General features: G+C 41.9%; 1 long non-coding RNA gene, 1 other non-coding gene and 1 pseudogene across 2 annotated transcripts; 1 reads left to right on the forward strand and 2 right to left on the reverse strand.

Annotated features, from left to right (window-relative positions):
- Window positions 1-396: 396 nt before the first annotated feature.
- LOC143725582 (uncharacterized) lies at window positions 397-1,789 on the forward strand. Its single transcript, XR_013198265.1, has 3 exons — window positions 397-537; window positions 922-1,046; window positions 1,279-1,789. It is a non-coding gene; the product is annotated as an uncharacterized LOC143725582 (long non-coding RNA).
- A 6,637-nt stretch (window positions 1,790-8,426) lies between these two features.
- Window positions 8,427-8,627, reverse strand: LOC143727509 (U2 spliceosomal RNA; annotated as a pseudogene).
- Window positions 8,628-9,755: 1,128 nt separating this feature from the next.
- Window positions 9,756-9,919, reverse strand: LOC143726957 (U1 spliceosomal RNA). The gene has a single exon (XR_013199178.1). It is a non-coding gene; the product is annotated as a U1 spliceosomal RNA (small nuclear RNA).
- Between the last annotated feature and the right edge of the window lie 6,029 nt (window positions 9,920-15,948).

The following is a 15,948-nucleotide window of genomic DNA, read 5'->3' on the forward strand; positions in this document are numbered from 1 at the left end:
CACGCTCAACCGATGTAAGATGTTACAATGACATTCTAATGTGGCTATATGTTATAAAAATGTTTGGAATTTAAATACCTTTTTATTTTTACTTTTTCTCGTTCTGGAGTACCCCTTAGGCCTCTATTTCAAGGACGAGAACAAAAGAAATGACTTGGTGGAAGTTATGAGACATATACAACAGCAGTGAGTATTGATCATGATATATGTTACAATCTCTTGTGACCAAGTCTATGACAATCATATACCAATTCAGTTACTCTGTAAAATTTTTATTTGCATTCAAGTATGTTATTGTGTCTCTTTTTGCTTAGGTATATGCCCAAGGATCCTGATGGGGCACAACACCTACTAATTGGAGGGGACCGTCTCACAGAGGCTAACTGCCGCAATGCTTCCCACAGTTCATGATGACTCTAAATCCACGGCTAACATGTCTGGATAATGTTCTTTACTGTGGGATGGGAAAAACAGTCCTGACATCATGACCTAAGCTGTGCTATTCCCGGGGAGGTGGTTAATGCAATTGTTATGGTGGTATGATTTCATCTATGAACTGTATGAATGTTTGTTTTTTTATTATCTAACATTATAACAAACTATAACATAATAGAGTGAGTGAATGTGAGTTTGTGTTACTGCGCTTCATAGCGATCTGAAAAGACTTCAGAGAGAATAACTGTTGTGAACAGCAATAATAATTTATTATGTCAGTGAGTGAATGAGTCACTTCACTTGCATGGGATGTGAAGCGGCTACAGAGAGACTAACTGTTGTGTGCGGCATAAGTGATTGTGAGTTATTGAATGTGTCATATAACTTACAAGTTATGTGAAGCAGCTCCAGAGTGACTGATTGTTTTTTGACATAAGACAATAATGTGTAAGGCCAACACTACATTGAAATATTTTCTCATCCCAGGTGCAGCAATGCCAAGAGTGGACCCCATGCTGCGTTCAATGCTTACAGGGACTTTGTGATAAAGGACACGACTGCTCTATTCCTAGCTGCGGCGATTGAGCATCTTGGTTTTAATCATGTAACAGGTAAACCATCAATTAACATCAACACATTTTGTTGTCACAATAAATGAAACTGATGATTATATATTGTAAAAATGTAGCTGGTGTGTATAACAAACTTTTAACTCGCACATTGGTCTTGATACCTTCGAGATGGCTGATTCAATATTGAAGCTGGCAAATATCTGCATGTGTGGGGTTGGAATACTACCTCTATTAATTGGTCCCTGTTTTGTTTTTGTTTGTCCTTTTACAGATTGTCCTGAGTCCCTTATACCAGAACACATCAAAGAGGCCTCTCCAGAAGCAAGGAGGACATGGTTCAACAACTTAACTGCCTCAATCGTGGACAAATATGTTCTTCTTCCTGACATCACTGATGCTGCAGAGGCTGCAAGTAAAACATCTGCCACACCAATTCAAAAGAATAAGTTCCATTGTCGTATGGAGGGTTGTTCAAGAATGTTCACTTATTGCAAAAGAAGACAAAGCAACAAAATAAAGACACACAACCTGGTTGTGCCAACAGACTCGATACCAATCATCCCCACTCACTGTGACCACAAGTATGAACACACCGTTGCCAGACTGGGCTTCAGCTTTATTCTTTTGGACATTTTAGATGCAGTAAAGGAAGGAGATGGTGAAAGACCGATGCGTCTCTACACAGTAGCCATGTTGTTCTACAAAGCTTACGGACACACTAGCTACGCATACAGTACTTTCCTGCTTACTGTACAAATTAATGCCACGTTGTCTCCACAAGTTGCTCAGTCTAAAGTGGAACAGATTCTGGAGCACAAGGGGAGGCAAGGGAAGAAACATTCCACTAGATTTACATCTGGAGCACTTAAATGGATTCCTGAAATCTTTCCTGAGCGGCCTGGGGCCTAACCTGAATGAGACTTCAGCAGCAAGAATAAGCAGGTCTATAGGAGTCATGAAAGAAATGATGGCAGGCACTGATATTGAGCTGGGCATATCTGGGCAAACGGGTGCTCACCATGTGGACATGACCAAAGACATCCTCACCTTGGTGGACACTGCAAGAGGCAGAGCTTTTTAAACAACAACCAGGTCGAGTGTAGGCTGCCTTCCCTGGCTTCCGAAAAATCCTATTGGCAAAGCTGGATCATAAAGCACTGTGGAAATGGATGATGAGCAAACTAAATGAATGACGCAGTGTCCCTTTGTAAACCTTGAGAACATGACCACATTGTGTTAATTGTGCTGTGTGTTTATGTAAACACATTTTTTTGTTTCCTCATGCTCATTGATATTATTAAAGCTGTATGTTTACAAACCTTGTTGTAAATTTGCTTATTCATGAATTTAAACACATTGGACACATTACTGAAGTGTAAATAGAAATATTTATTCAGAATCAAACATATATACAACTGTGTAGTTATTTACAGTGGCTCAGTAATTAGTCTGATATTGGAAGCACAGATAAGCCTGACTCAATGCTGCTTAATGAGTTTTCATCATCCTCATCCTCCAAATTAAAGTCCCCCTTGAAGTTAATATCAGGCTGCAAATATGGTTCTTCTGTAGTCTCTGGGTACTTGCATAAATCAAAGTCTTCAAAAACTTTGTGCACAATTTTTAGGATTTCCAGGCCATGGTTTATGTCTAATACAGGTAGATTCTGCATGACATAGGTGATGTCAAATATTTCACATACATTTTCAACTACTGATTCAATTAGTACATTGCTGAAACCGGTGCAGAATGATGCATGTGTGTACAGGTGTTCATCTGGTGAAATTAGACTTTCTCTATATTTCTCTAAAAGCTCTCTGACCAATCCCTGCTCATCTAATGTGACTTGTCTGCAATTGTCAGGTGATGGAATCTGTTTTGACATCTCGTAATTTGGTGTTTCTACAGAGCAACTGTCAGAGCTACACTTGCATATTGAATGGCAATAGGTGCAGCAAGAATGTCCAGGCTCAACACTAGACGTGTCTTTCTCAAAATGAGAGTATAGGGCCTTCCTAAAACAGCCATTTAAGCTTTTTTGAAGAACATCCTTTACTGCCTTGTCAGTCTTGGCAAGCTGATTGTTTGCTTAGAGAACAGCATGAGTTGGAGAGCCATCTCTGCCTGCTCTTCCAACCTGCTGGAGAGTGGCCTCTGGGTCCTCTGGTAACCCATACATGACCACATGGGAGACCTTTGGGAAATTTAGGCCAACTCCAAGTGCTGTAGTTGCCACAGTCACTCTGCAGCTGCCTTCTCCATTAAATGAAGAAAGTACCCTGCTATTGTTTACAGGTAGAGTCTGGCTGTGGAACATCCCAATCAATAGGTTTTTACCTATTTACTCTTCACCGACCCAGGCGCTATCCCCAAGTTCAGCCTTGAGGTGGCAGAAAACTCGTGTAACAGTGTTTATTGTCCGGCAGTATATGTAGAACTCCGTGGCTAACATGTCTTGCCACGTTGCGCTCATCCAGGCCTCGGGACTGCCGAACAGAAGTTGGTATCGACCATTTTTAATCGCATTTTCTTTATCAGGACTCAGCTGAGTGGCAGAAATTCCAAGCTTAACAGCCTCCTGTACCTGGTCATCCATTAAGGCGATTAATGGCGAAACAACTATGACAACTGGGGTCTCGCGAAGCCCCATTGCCTTAGCCACTAACGGGGCTAGTTGATATATCAGACTTTTTCCAAAGCCTGTTGGTAGCAGGGCAAAAACATCATTCTTGTTTAAGAAATGGTTTAACGCCGAAAGGTGTTCTTTTTTCAAAATGAACTTGCATTCTAAACTACTTAGACATTGTTCTAAGGCTGCATCAAAGAGTAGCCTCGCGTCTTCAGCCATGTTAAATCGATATAAACAAACTGTTTCCGTGTGTCGCATAGATGTCGTCATCGTCTAGCTGCTCCCTCCCCGTTCTGTGATTGGTTCCCTAAATGAGGCGAAAAATCTGGCCATGGTATCCAGACTGCCTTTCAGCGTGAATTGAATTGCGCTGCGGTAAGGCAGTATGGGGAAACCCAGGCTAGTGCAAAAGTAGCTTTTTCACAAAATCCCAAATATCCGAAAATCTCGCAAGCGCAACCATCGAATCCGAGGCCTGCGTCTTGTTCGGCCCGAGCCAAGGATTCCGGTGATGTAAGACACTTGGGTCTGCGACGGACGGTTCAGGAGTTAAGAGGCATTTCGTACTTCTGATCGCTGCAGCGCCACCTTGGGGCCGATTGGGCCGAGCCTTGGTGATGTTGTAGACCGGGCGGGTACTACCATCCCTCAAGAGTTTCAAGTCTCTACGACGTACGCTTTGGTCTGCCCGCTCACTTTTAGGGCAGAATGTTTGTTGGTCCAAAATCCCAGGTTGCACTCCAAAGTGTCGTGTTGTGCGCTCTGCTGTGATCCATTTTCGGTGTCAACAGTCAAGCTGAGCTTGTTTTGCTGTGAGCTGAGCTTGTTTGTTGGCGACCTTTAGACCCTCTCGCCACGGCCCAGGTGGGCGTGGCCTTTGACGGCTCCCCCGCCTCTGCGTCATTGTGTCATCGCTTCTCGGCCTTTTGGCTAAGATCAAGTGGTCTGGTCAGACGTCTGAGACAGCGATCGCCTCTTGTGGGACCTTGGTCTCGTGTGTTGCTTGTCACACGGGACACACACCCTTCAGGAGGTACATTGACAAGCGGCTTTTATTGACGACTCGTTCTACGAGGAATCTACTTGTTTTAAGGTAAGCAGTTTTTAACTTATTTATTGTATATTTATTGTTGGGTTTTAGCCGCAGTGTGCTGGTGGTGCCTCCAACATGTCGGCTGCTCGTGCCGGCACGAGGAGGCACCACAGCGTGCGTTTTAAATTTAAACCAAAAGAGGATGGCACTCTCCCGGTCATGTCTAGATTGGACTTTTCTAGGAAGTGCATCCAACAGTTACTCTGTTTTAAGGTTGTGGACATAAACTGCCTGTTGACTCTGCCCCTGAATCATGGTTTTGATGTGAGTTTTGCTTCTGCTTCCTTGCTAAGTACTTTTTGGACTCGATTTGAAATGTGTAAAGCCAATTTCTCCATGTTCACTGTGGAAAAACTGACTGATAATTCACTGAAAGTTGTGATTGTCAGGTGGTTTAATGAAACAGTTAGTGGAGAAGATATTTCTGTATGGTTGGCGAGATATTGCTCTATTCGTGGATAACCAGTCAAGGTTTTAGATGAAGACGGTATCTGGAGCTGTGCGTGGAGAGTGCCCATTAAACAATGGGCAGATCCCATTGCCATGGCTGCCATGGCCTGAGTCAAATAACTACTATGATTGTGTTGGGAGAGAATAGAGGCTACATCCATTACCAAGGGATGCCCAAACTATGCCGCAAGTGTGGCAAACTTGGACATCTCACCGAGGCATGCCAAGAAGTAGTGTGTAGGAAGTGTAGAGAAATTGGGCACATTTTTGAAGAGTGCCAAAATGGCAGAAAGTGCAACCTCTGTGGAGAATCATCCCATCTCTACAGAGACTGCCCTAAAAGCTTTGCCAACCAGTTAAAAAGCAACAAAATGGCCGCCCCACCCAAAGAACAAACAATTGAGGAGACGGGCCCCGAGGTTTTGGCAGGAAATTCAAACCCTCAGCCAGCCTCAGGGATTGGACAGGAAGGAGGAAGTGGGGCGGCCACCGGGGCGGAGTCAATCCTGGCAGTTGGTGAGGGGGAGGAAGCCAATCCTCTAAATGAAATTGAAAAAGAAGACAGTATGGAGGATGAAGAGGAGGAAATGGCTTCCTACCTAGTAACCGTGTCTGAGGTTAGTGTGTCCACGAGTGGGAGTGAAACAGATGTTTCGCTCCCCAATGCTCAAGTGCAGAAAAGAACTGCGAGATCTACTCTGGTTCAAACAGAGGAGAAAAAGCTGCAGATAGCGCATCGGCTAGATAGTTCCCCCATGGAAGATCTAGACCGTATTTGGCCCGCAGAATCTCCTAATGAAGTCGCTTTTCTGCATTTCAAGCTAAGAACATCGTCGCCAAAGGATTCGCAAGAGGCCTTCTCTGCGAGCCCTGAAGCGTCAAGCACTTGCCCCCCTGATCCCAGCTCATCTGGGGAAAAGGGAAGGCAAGTGCAACAAGAAATAACATGATTTTAATTATATCTCTGTAGTCCTTTGGTTGCTTTTAAATGTCTCACACCCTTTTAACCATATTGCTCATGGCTCTCACTATCTCCACAATCAATGTGAGAAGTGTGAAGAGCAATATACGAGCACAGAGTGTGTTATTTTTTTTTAAATCCTTTAAGTCAGATGTGTCTTTATTGCAAGAATGAGGTCTGCCTTTTTTAACAAATTTACAGGAAGTGGGAGGAGATTTGGACCCCAGGACTTTCCATCTGGAGTGGGTCCAATTTTAACAAAAATGACGGTGTTGCTATTTTAATAAAAAATCCCCATGTTTTGGTGAAGGGCAGCACTGTGGTGAGGGATGGGCGGGCAATTTTAGCTAATCTGACTTTTTTAGGTAAGGATTTTAACATTTTAAATGTGTATGGCTTTACAGATAAAAACAACAGGTTTGAGCTTTTAGAAGACCTGCAGCCCCACATACTCGGGAGGGCTCATCTAGTGGTAGCAGGGGATTTTAATTGTGTTTTATCAAGACAGGATAGAAAGAGGGTAGGAGAGGATTTTAAGGTCGACAAGACATCGGTTTTATTACAAAATATAGTCAAAGATTTTAAGTTAGTTGACTGCTTTAAAACAATGCATCAAAGAGAGGAGGGCTTCACCTGTTTCAGTGGTGATGGCTCCAGAGCCTCTCGAATTGACTATGTTTTTACAAGGAACTGCCCGCCGACCGATGCTACATTGAGTCCCCTCTTTTTTTCTGATCACATGATGCTCTCCTGCACCCTTTCACTACCCACGGGTGTGACCGTAGGGGGAGGGCTGTGGAAGCTGAACTGCTCCCTATTAGAGGATGAGGAAGTGATTAGTGAATATAGGGAGCAGTTCAGCCAATGGCAGACCCTCCAAGACTTTTTCGACTCACATGCACTGTGGTGGGAGATGGTGAAACAAAGGACAGGACGGTTTTTTAAACAAATTGGAAAAGAAAAAAGAATAAAGAAAAAAGACGCATGATGGGGCTTCAAAAAAGACTGCAGAGATATTTTAACCTTTAAACAGTGGATTGGATTTACAGAAGAAATTAAAGTAAAGAAAGAAATGTCAGATTTGTCCGAAACAAAGACTAAAGGTGTCATTTTAAGATGTAAGGAGATAGAAATAGAAGAAGGGGAAAAGTGTACTAGATATTTTTTTTAAAAGACAATAGCACGGGGAGGGTCAATTAATACTTTAAAAACTTTTACAGGTGGGGAGGTAAATACAACAGATCTGATTTTAGGGGAAATTGAAAGTTTTTACAATAATTTATACAGCACTAAAGAGGTACACAATGGCATCTTAGAGGAAGTTTTAAGGTTTTTAGACAAAAAGGTAAAGAGTCCAGATGTGCTTTTATCCCAAGATTTTACTCTTTTAGAAATGCACAAAGCGCTAAAACGTTTTAAAAAGGGGAAGTCCCCAGGCTTGGATGGACTCCCCTTTGAGTTTTATCTGACTTTCTGGGACATTTTAGCGCACGACTTATTGACAGTTTTTAAAGAACTTGAGACTCTTGACAGACTTCCAGACAGCTTTAGAGTAGGGATAGTTACATTACTATACACAAAAGGGGACAAGACTGACCTGAGAAACTGGCGACCAATCACTCTTTTAAATTATGATTGTAAACTTTTTAGTAAGATTCTAGCTACACGTATGTGGACTGTTTTAGAGGACGTAATCCACCTGGATCAAGCATGCGCTGTGCCCGGCAGGAAGATCATGGACAGCCTGGTACTGATCAGAGACGCCATCTGTTTTGCGAGAGACAGAAACATTCGGCTAGTAGTCCTAAATTTAGATTCGAAAAAGCCTTTGACCGCGTCTCGCACAACTACCTGTTCCAGGTACTGGAAAAAATGGGTTTTCCAGGGAGGTTTATAGCCTGGGTGGGACTGCTGTACAACGATCTGTCTAGCAGAATTTTGGTAAACAGGCATTTATCCAAAAATGTAAAACTTTACAGCGGCGTCCGTCAGGGGTGTCCTTTATCTCCCCTTCTGTATGTGGCTTGTATTGAGCCACTGGCACAAATCTTGAGAAGGGATAAATGGATTAAAGGACTAGACATCCCAGGGACTGGTGGACTGACGGCGACCTGTGTTTTATATATGGATGACGTGACCCTTTTAGCGACTGACCTTTTATCAGTACGAAGAGCAATGTACTTGACTGACTGGTACGGTCGGGCCTCGGGCACCAAGCTCAATAGGAGTAAGTCCGAGGCCCAGCTCTTCGGGCCGTTGGGGAACGTAGACACAGTTGGACTAGATTTGGATTTTAAAGACAATGATTTGAAAATTTTAGGTGTAAAATTTGACAGAGAGGGTGGAGGACAAGGAAACTGGACTGACATGTTAGGGAAAGTTAGGCAAAGACTGGGCTTTTGGGGACTGAGACAATTGCAGTGTGGGGGCGCACACTGATAAGAACAGATACTACACTTGATCTTAGCCAAAAGGCCGAGAAGCGATGACACAATGACGCAGAGGCGGGGGAGCCGTCAAAGGCCACGCCCACCTGGGCCGTGGAGAGAGGGTCTAAAGGTCGCCAACAAACAAGCTCAGCTCACAGCAATACAAGCTCAGCTTGACTGTTGACACCGAAAATGGATCACAGCAGAGCGCACAACACGACACTTTGGAGTGCAACCTGGGATTTTGGACCAACAAACATTCTGCCCTAAAAGTGAGCGGGCAGACCAAAGCGTACGTCGTAGAGACTTGAAACTCTTGAGGGATGGTAGTACCCGCCCGGTCTACAACATCACCAAGGCTCGGCCCAATCGGCCCCAAGGTGGCGCTAAAGCGATCAGAAGTACGAAATGCCTCGTAACTCCTGAACCGTCCGTCGCAGACCCAAGTGTCTTACATCACCGGAATCCTTGGCTCGGGCCGAACAAGACGCAGGCCTCGGATTCGATGGTTGCGCTGGCGAGATTTTCGGGTATTTGGGATTTTGTGAAAAAGCTACTTTTGCACACTAGTCCTAGGTCTTTCGCCCGATCTGACCCAAACCGGTGCAGAAAGATTCCCTGGAGTCTGATTGCCGACAGCGATGGGGAAAAAAGTCGGAATTTCGATTCACGTTGGCGACGGGATGCCAAAACGTTGGGAGTGGGCGAGGCGGGCTTTACTTAAATGGCCATAACTCTCCAACGGAATGAGACAATTACACCCAAGTCGGTACACCTGTGCAGGGGCTCAGCCTGTGCTCAGGTGAAAAGGGATGTGGCGACTGGCCACTTGGTGGCGCTGTAAACAGTAAAAACAACAACATGAATACGGCCATAGGCGACTGTATGTCAGGTGATTTTTCACACATGCACAAGGTATTCATACCACATGATAGAACTCCTCATTCGGAACAACTTTGCTTCTAGGACCACTGCTGCCAATCAAATTGCTGGTTGAATAATGGAGATTATTTGAAGAATGATGAAAAAAAAAACTAAAAAACAGCCCTACTTTTGCAGACTGGTCCTAGGTTGAGAGTTTTACATCTCTCGATCAACCACTGCAGTTCAATTCTCTGGACTTCCTAGGTCGTTAACTACCAGAAGAAGAGGAACTCGAACAATCTGCTCTTTTAACCAGTGTGTCCAGGGGAGAGCGCGAACGCAGTCCCCCACTACCATAAATTATGCAGTCGAGATTCCCACATTTGGGGAATTCGCAGGGGTCAGCACAACCGGAGTGCAATGGCCGAGCCTCGCCCTGGGTGAACCACCTTCCTGATCATGGTGTCTCCCCTGCCAGGCAAGTATGAATTCCCAGGCCTCCCGTCAGAGGCACCGTGTCCCTCTCCGCAATCCTCACCAACGGTCGGACAATCAAACACACACCTGATTCAACTCATCAGCTCATTCGTAAAAACTCCAAGAGATAAGAGAGAGACATCAAAAATCTGCAGGTTGCACTCCAAAGTGTCGTGTTGTGCGCTCTGTGCTGTGATCCATCCAAAAATAGTTTTTTTTTGTCAGTTCAGTGTTTTTATTTCGATCGGATTAATGGTTTCGAAGATAATCACAAGTTTTTTAAGCACTAAATGACACCATTACACAAACCATAAGGCGAAACCTGGCATGTTTGGCATCGTTGGACTCGGCAATGATTCAGGAGTCTAAGGAGGTCACTCCCGTGAAAAACGGTGGCTTGAATCTTCTCAGGATCCTTCAGGGCATACTGAGTTTTTGGAGATATGCCAATGTTCTCATAGACTATCATAGCACCCTTGACAAAGACACTGCATGCCAATTTTCATCGGACTAACGGTTGGGTGCGGTTATAGCCATTTTCATGATTTTTTACCCTGTTATAGCACCACCAAGTGGCCAATCGTCGCAATGTTTTTTTTTATGTGACCTCACATTGAGCTCATGAACATGCGTCCTGAGTTTAGAGAAAATATCTCTTTCCGTTCACAAGTTATAGCCGTTCTAGTAAAAGTGGCCCTGGACACATTGAATATTTTGATTCCCCTTAGCGATCGTGAATTGAAATTATTATTTATAGTCACTGTCCAGAGAATATTTCTGCAGTGGTTTGGCTCCGATCAGGCAAAAAAACTAGTAGTTCGCAAAAGTATGTTTTTTGAAAAACCATAATTTTCTCAGAACTGGAGCCTGAAATGCGAGCAAATCCGAGGCACGTGTGTTGTCTGCCTTGAGCCAAGGATTTCAACGATTTAAGACACTTGAGCCTACGCCCAACGGTTTAGGAGTTATGAGCCATTTTATACTTTTGACCGCTGTAGCGCCCCCGTCAGGCCGATCGGGCCTTTGTGACGTTGTAGGCGGATTGAGTACTATCCGCCCTCAAAGTTTCAAGTCTCTACGACTTACTGTTCGGTCTGCCCGATCAGTTTTAGATGGAGAATGTTGCATCATGGGAAAATTAACAATAACAATAGGGTTTCAGCACCACGTGCTTGAACCCCTAAAAATCAGTCAGCAGGGGATGCTGCAAAAATAAATTAACTACATGTCAAAAATTAAGAACTCAAACAAAAACATTGCATTTTTACTAACCAGTCAACTTTGTGACATAGAAGTAAAAGCAGACACGTCCATCTTTTACCATTCCTGTTGTTGCCTTTTTTAAAATTTCCTGGTCAGTTTTTGTCAGTATTTGACCACGTCACATGGAGACATAACATCGCTAAGTTCCAAACCATCATTGATCATCTTCAACATTTCATACCTTTCCTTACACCTCACCTGCACAATATATATCTCCTTCTCGCTACTGATGCTCAGCCTGGCCTTTTTGCTGTCCTCAGGTAGATGAAGATTAAGATGGAAAAAGATTACGGTTTTTGTATCAGACATGATCACATCGGCGCTGAAAGGCGCCAAAATCATACCTGGTTTCCCTGGGCGAATGGCTTTCCTGGATCATAGGAATTAGTTTACCCTTTTAGCATTTCAAAACGCCCTTTCTGACAGACCTGTACAAAGTAGATCTCATCATAATGAGCCAGTGAGTTTAAAAATAAAAAAAATAATAAGTCATACCTACTTTCCCTGGGCAATTGGCTTTTCTGCCTTCAGGATGTGGCAGCATACCGTAATAAAAACCACAGTGACGGTCCGTCACCATTGAGCAGAGAGTGCTCTCAAATTCCTGTACAAAAACTTTAGCATAAACATATTTGACAATGGTACGTACAGTAAGGGAGGTATCGTCAATTTCACCTGTAGTTAGTCAGTCTGGTCACTGGGAAAGCACTACAGCCTTTGGAACACGAAAAAACAGCTTAGGTGAATTACAGTAATTTTTTCATAAACATATTTGACAATTGTACGTACAGTCTCCTCTCCACCAGTAAGCTGGTGTGTGGTGGGCGTTCTGGCGCAATATGGCTGCCGTCGCATCATCCAGGTGGATGCTGCACATTGGTGGTGGTTGAGAGAGATCCCCCCTTCTATGTAAAGTGCTTTGAGTACCCAGAAAAGCGCAATATAAATGTAACGAATTATTATTATTACAGTAAGGGAGGTATTGTCAAGATTTCACCTGTATTAAGTCAGTCTGGTGAATAGGAACATGCTACAAACTTTGGATAATAAAAAAATCACTTTGGTAAATTGATGTAATTTGATTCTAAAAAATATTTGTGTACAGTGAGGCAGGTTTCCTAAACACAATCATTATAATGCACTTTTTATTGTTGCTAAAGGTCAATCAACAGCATTAGAACACATTATGTGAGAGATATTTGCTGGTACATCTGTAGTTGGCTAAAATGTAGTTGTCTATTTGCACACCATGAAAAAAAAATACAACTTTTTAGACGGTCCCTATCTTGTTTAACACGCTACATTGGACATTCGCAAGTAAGTATGCCATTAAAACAATACTTGCCCATTTTGATCGATTGTGGAAAATGTAGTAGTTGACCATATTTTTTGTCAACATCATGTAGTTGCTTAGAATTTGCAACAAAAAAAAATTATTGCACACACTATTGAAAAAGTGTTTAAACAACCTGCACTTGTGTAGCGATGTTGTCCAACAGATCAACCATTAGGTTGTCAGCCTCATTAAAAGCCAGTGATTGCTCCTCCTCCTGGCTCATCTGGGACTGTGCCAAGTTGATCAGGTTTTAGGCTCCCATTCTAAACATCCATGTTGTACCCAGTGTGACGATGTCATCATGAAATAAATAAATAAATTGCAATGAAAAGTTTTTGTCCTACATTTATCAGTCATCATTCATCTGTAATATAACTCTGAGATCATTATCTACAAATATCAAAACATCTCTATATTATATGAATCTACAATCATCATAACATAAGTGCCAGAATCAAGATGGCGACGTCTTTAGTCCAGCCCCTAGTTACCTTTATCTGGATGACGTGCATCGCTTATAAAAAGATGGCGGTGGCTATCGGGAGGCATTGAGTGTACCTCGCGGAGCTCCTCTAGAAGACTCCCGCGGCGGTTTATTGTTTTATCCGCGGCAAGAGTGTTTATCGTCGGCGTTCTAAGCGGATCGCGCTCTGGATCACTAAAAGGAAAGTATCCTCGTCATTCTGTGGCTAGCTGATTGTCGTTGAGACACTGAAGGGGAAGCAGAACGAGTGGGTAGTTCCAAAACCTGAACTGGATTGACGGATGGGGAGTCTAGAGCCTATATATTCACGTCTGAGAAGTCCTGGAAAATGTGGACCAGATTCTTAAAAGGAAAAGGAGTCGTGAGTACAAATTAGCCAGTACTGGATGACTGTTTGACTTGACTTAACATTTGACTGTTTTTGAGTGGGGAAGTTATTCTTTTTTCCCCTACTGACTATGTGAACTATTTTTGCTGTGGATTACTGTGGGGATTACTGATGGTTTTTTGAACTGGACTAATTTTGTTTCTTTTTTTGTAGCCTGTTTTATGGCTGGACAATTTATGAACTGTTTTTTGTTTTTCTTCTTTCTTCTTCCAAGTCAATTTTGAAACACTTGAAATTGTGGATTTGGTGAATATACTTCTTTGAATGCAATTCTATGTGTCCTGTCGTATTGAATGGTTGGTGGTCTATTTAAGAGTTATTATTATGGGTATTACTATATTGATTACTGGTGTAAAATCTTTATCTCATTAAGTGACGGGTTTTGTGAAAGAACAATCAGACTGCACAAGATCTTTGTACATTTTCCTAAACTGAAACTTAAATTACTGACAGAAGTCCTGTCTGGCACCCCAGCATGTAAAAAACCCAAACAAAAGAGAGTGGGAAAACTTTACACCATGGCAATGATATTTGGGTAAATGTATGTCAGGTCCAAGTCGAAGCCATCTTTCCTGGTTCCTTTTTTTTAATTTGCAACAACAGTTTTTATTATTAAATTACAATTTAAATTATTAAGTGAATCAGCCACTGGATCCCTGCGTAATGTCGCTGTGTTCGTCAGTAACAATAACACTCACCAGCCACAAATCAAGGAATCGCACCACATCAATGCTGTTTCTGTAGACACCCTCCAGTCGTCTGGAACAGGAGCTTCTGTACGGATTATAAGTGCCTGTTGGAATAATTATTGACACAATCAAAGAAAACATCTGGAATATATTTCACAAACTATGAGCAGTGGAGAGACTGACCGAATCCCGAACGAGAAACCGTTCCTGCGGGCTTCTTATCAGACACTCTCTTCTCCGACTCACTGAAAAGCAGACATTGTGTCATTAACATGATATGCCGATTTGTTGGGCTGATCGCTCTCTTGATCATATAGCCCTGGCAAGAGGAGAGTGTTTAAAAAATAAATTTAAAAAAAGGTAGAAAAATAAAAATAGTGATGAGCTGGTGAATAAAAAAGTAGGCTTAATTTCTTAAAAAAATATATATATATATATATATTTTTTTTTTTACTTTTTATATATACACTTTTCAAAACTTTTTTTAAAATATTTTGTCTTTGTTTCCCATTGATCTCTTTGTTCTTATGTTTCTTCGAAGAGTCTTTATGCTTTGTTTCCTTTTTGTTCTTATAATCTCAGAAATTTCAACCAATCCGTTTCCATGGTCCAGTGGATGTTATCTGCTACCATTCTGAATGATTTTGTCGGCAAGAGTGGAATGTGCTGTGTCTTGTCCTTTAAAATTTGTTTAAAAATTCTAGATTCTCTCTAATATGCGTGGGCAGTTTTTTGTCGTAGTTGATGAATTGAAAAAGTATCATTAACGATGGAAATGTTTGTTTGGCCGCTCCCAACAGTCTCTCAGCTATTTTGTTGAAGATTGTGACATTTCCCTGTTCGCGGTTATTTATTCCATAATTAAGGATGACAATTTGGACCTCCGGAGTTATTTCTGTTTTGTTTTTTAAGATGTGCTAGGCATGTTCTAACTTTGATCCAGGGTAACTAACTACCTGAATTTTCTCATTATTCAGTTTGGGCAGGTGAGAGAGGTTTGATGCCCCCAGAAACAGAATTGTTTTTTTTGGACTTGGGGACCAATTGGCATACTTGTTTTGTGCATGTTCCTGGCGTTCGAAAATACCAAAGACCTGGGTCCTTGTCTCTACTGGAGTTTAGGGGTTGGTAGTTCAGCAGGTTCTGTTGAGCTACCACCGGGTTTGGCTTTTCTTAAAGGCCCTCGTGGGACTGAGATTTTCTATATTTTATATTTTTTGAGACAATGCAAGACACAATCAAACACGTGCCTATCTTCATAATTGTAGTTTTGACTTCTAAAGTTTTAAAATTTAGCTAGCAATTTAGCAATTGCGGTAAAAGTCCAAAATACTGCTCGAAACCATTTTTTAGTAATGATTAATATTGCATTGCATACAATGTGTATTGGTCAACTACTCTAAAATTAAGAAACCCCTAGAAACCGTGAAAAACAACAATAAATAGATGTGTACATTTAAGATAGGCTACCTAATTTATTATTCCAATATCCAAATATGATACTAAATCGCACAGAAAAAAGGACTTTTATTTGTGACGTGCTGTCTTTGCATTTGAACATTGCACATTTTAAACAGGACACGCATTAGCTGAATAAATGTTAGCCAATACAAACATATTTATAGAAAATAGTTGACAATGAATAGACAGGAGTCCAATAATAGCAAAACGAATCACTTATTCTAAAAAGAATATCAAGTATAGGTTTAGAGATTAATCCGAAATATGGGGCTGTGTTAATTATAAAACGTCTATCTTTTAACGAATTTTAAAAACACGGATGGATAATACAAACTGCTTTCTGACATTGACAGAAAAAAACACAACCAAGAACAAAATTTAAACTTAGCCCGTCAATTTACAATTATCTTCTCTCTC

This window comes from Siphateles boraxobius, unplaced genomic scaffold, assembly GCF_051911475.1.
Source record: "Siphateles boraxobius isolate OS27281-9 unplaced genomic scaffold, OSU_SipBor_1 77, whole genome shotgun sequence".
NCBI classification, from domain to species: domain Eukaryota; kingdom Metazoa; phylum Chordata; class Actinopteri; order Cypriniformes; family Leuciscidae; genus Siphateles; species Siphateles boraxobius.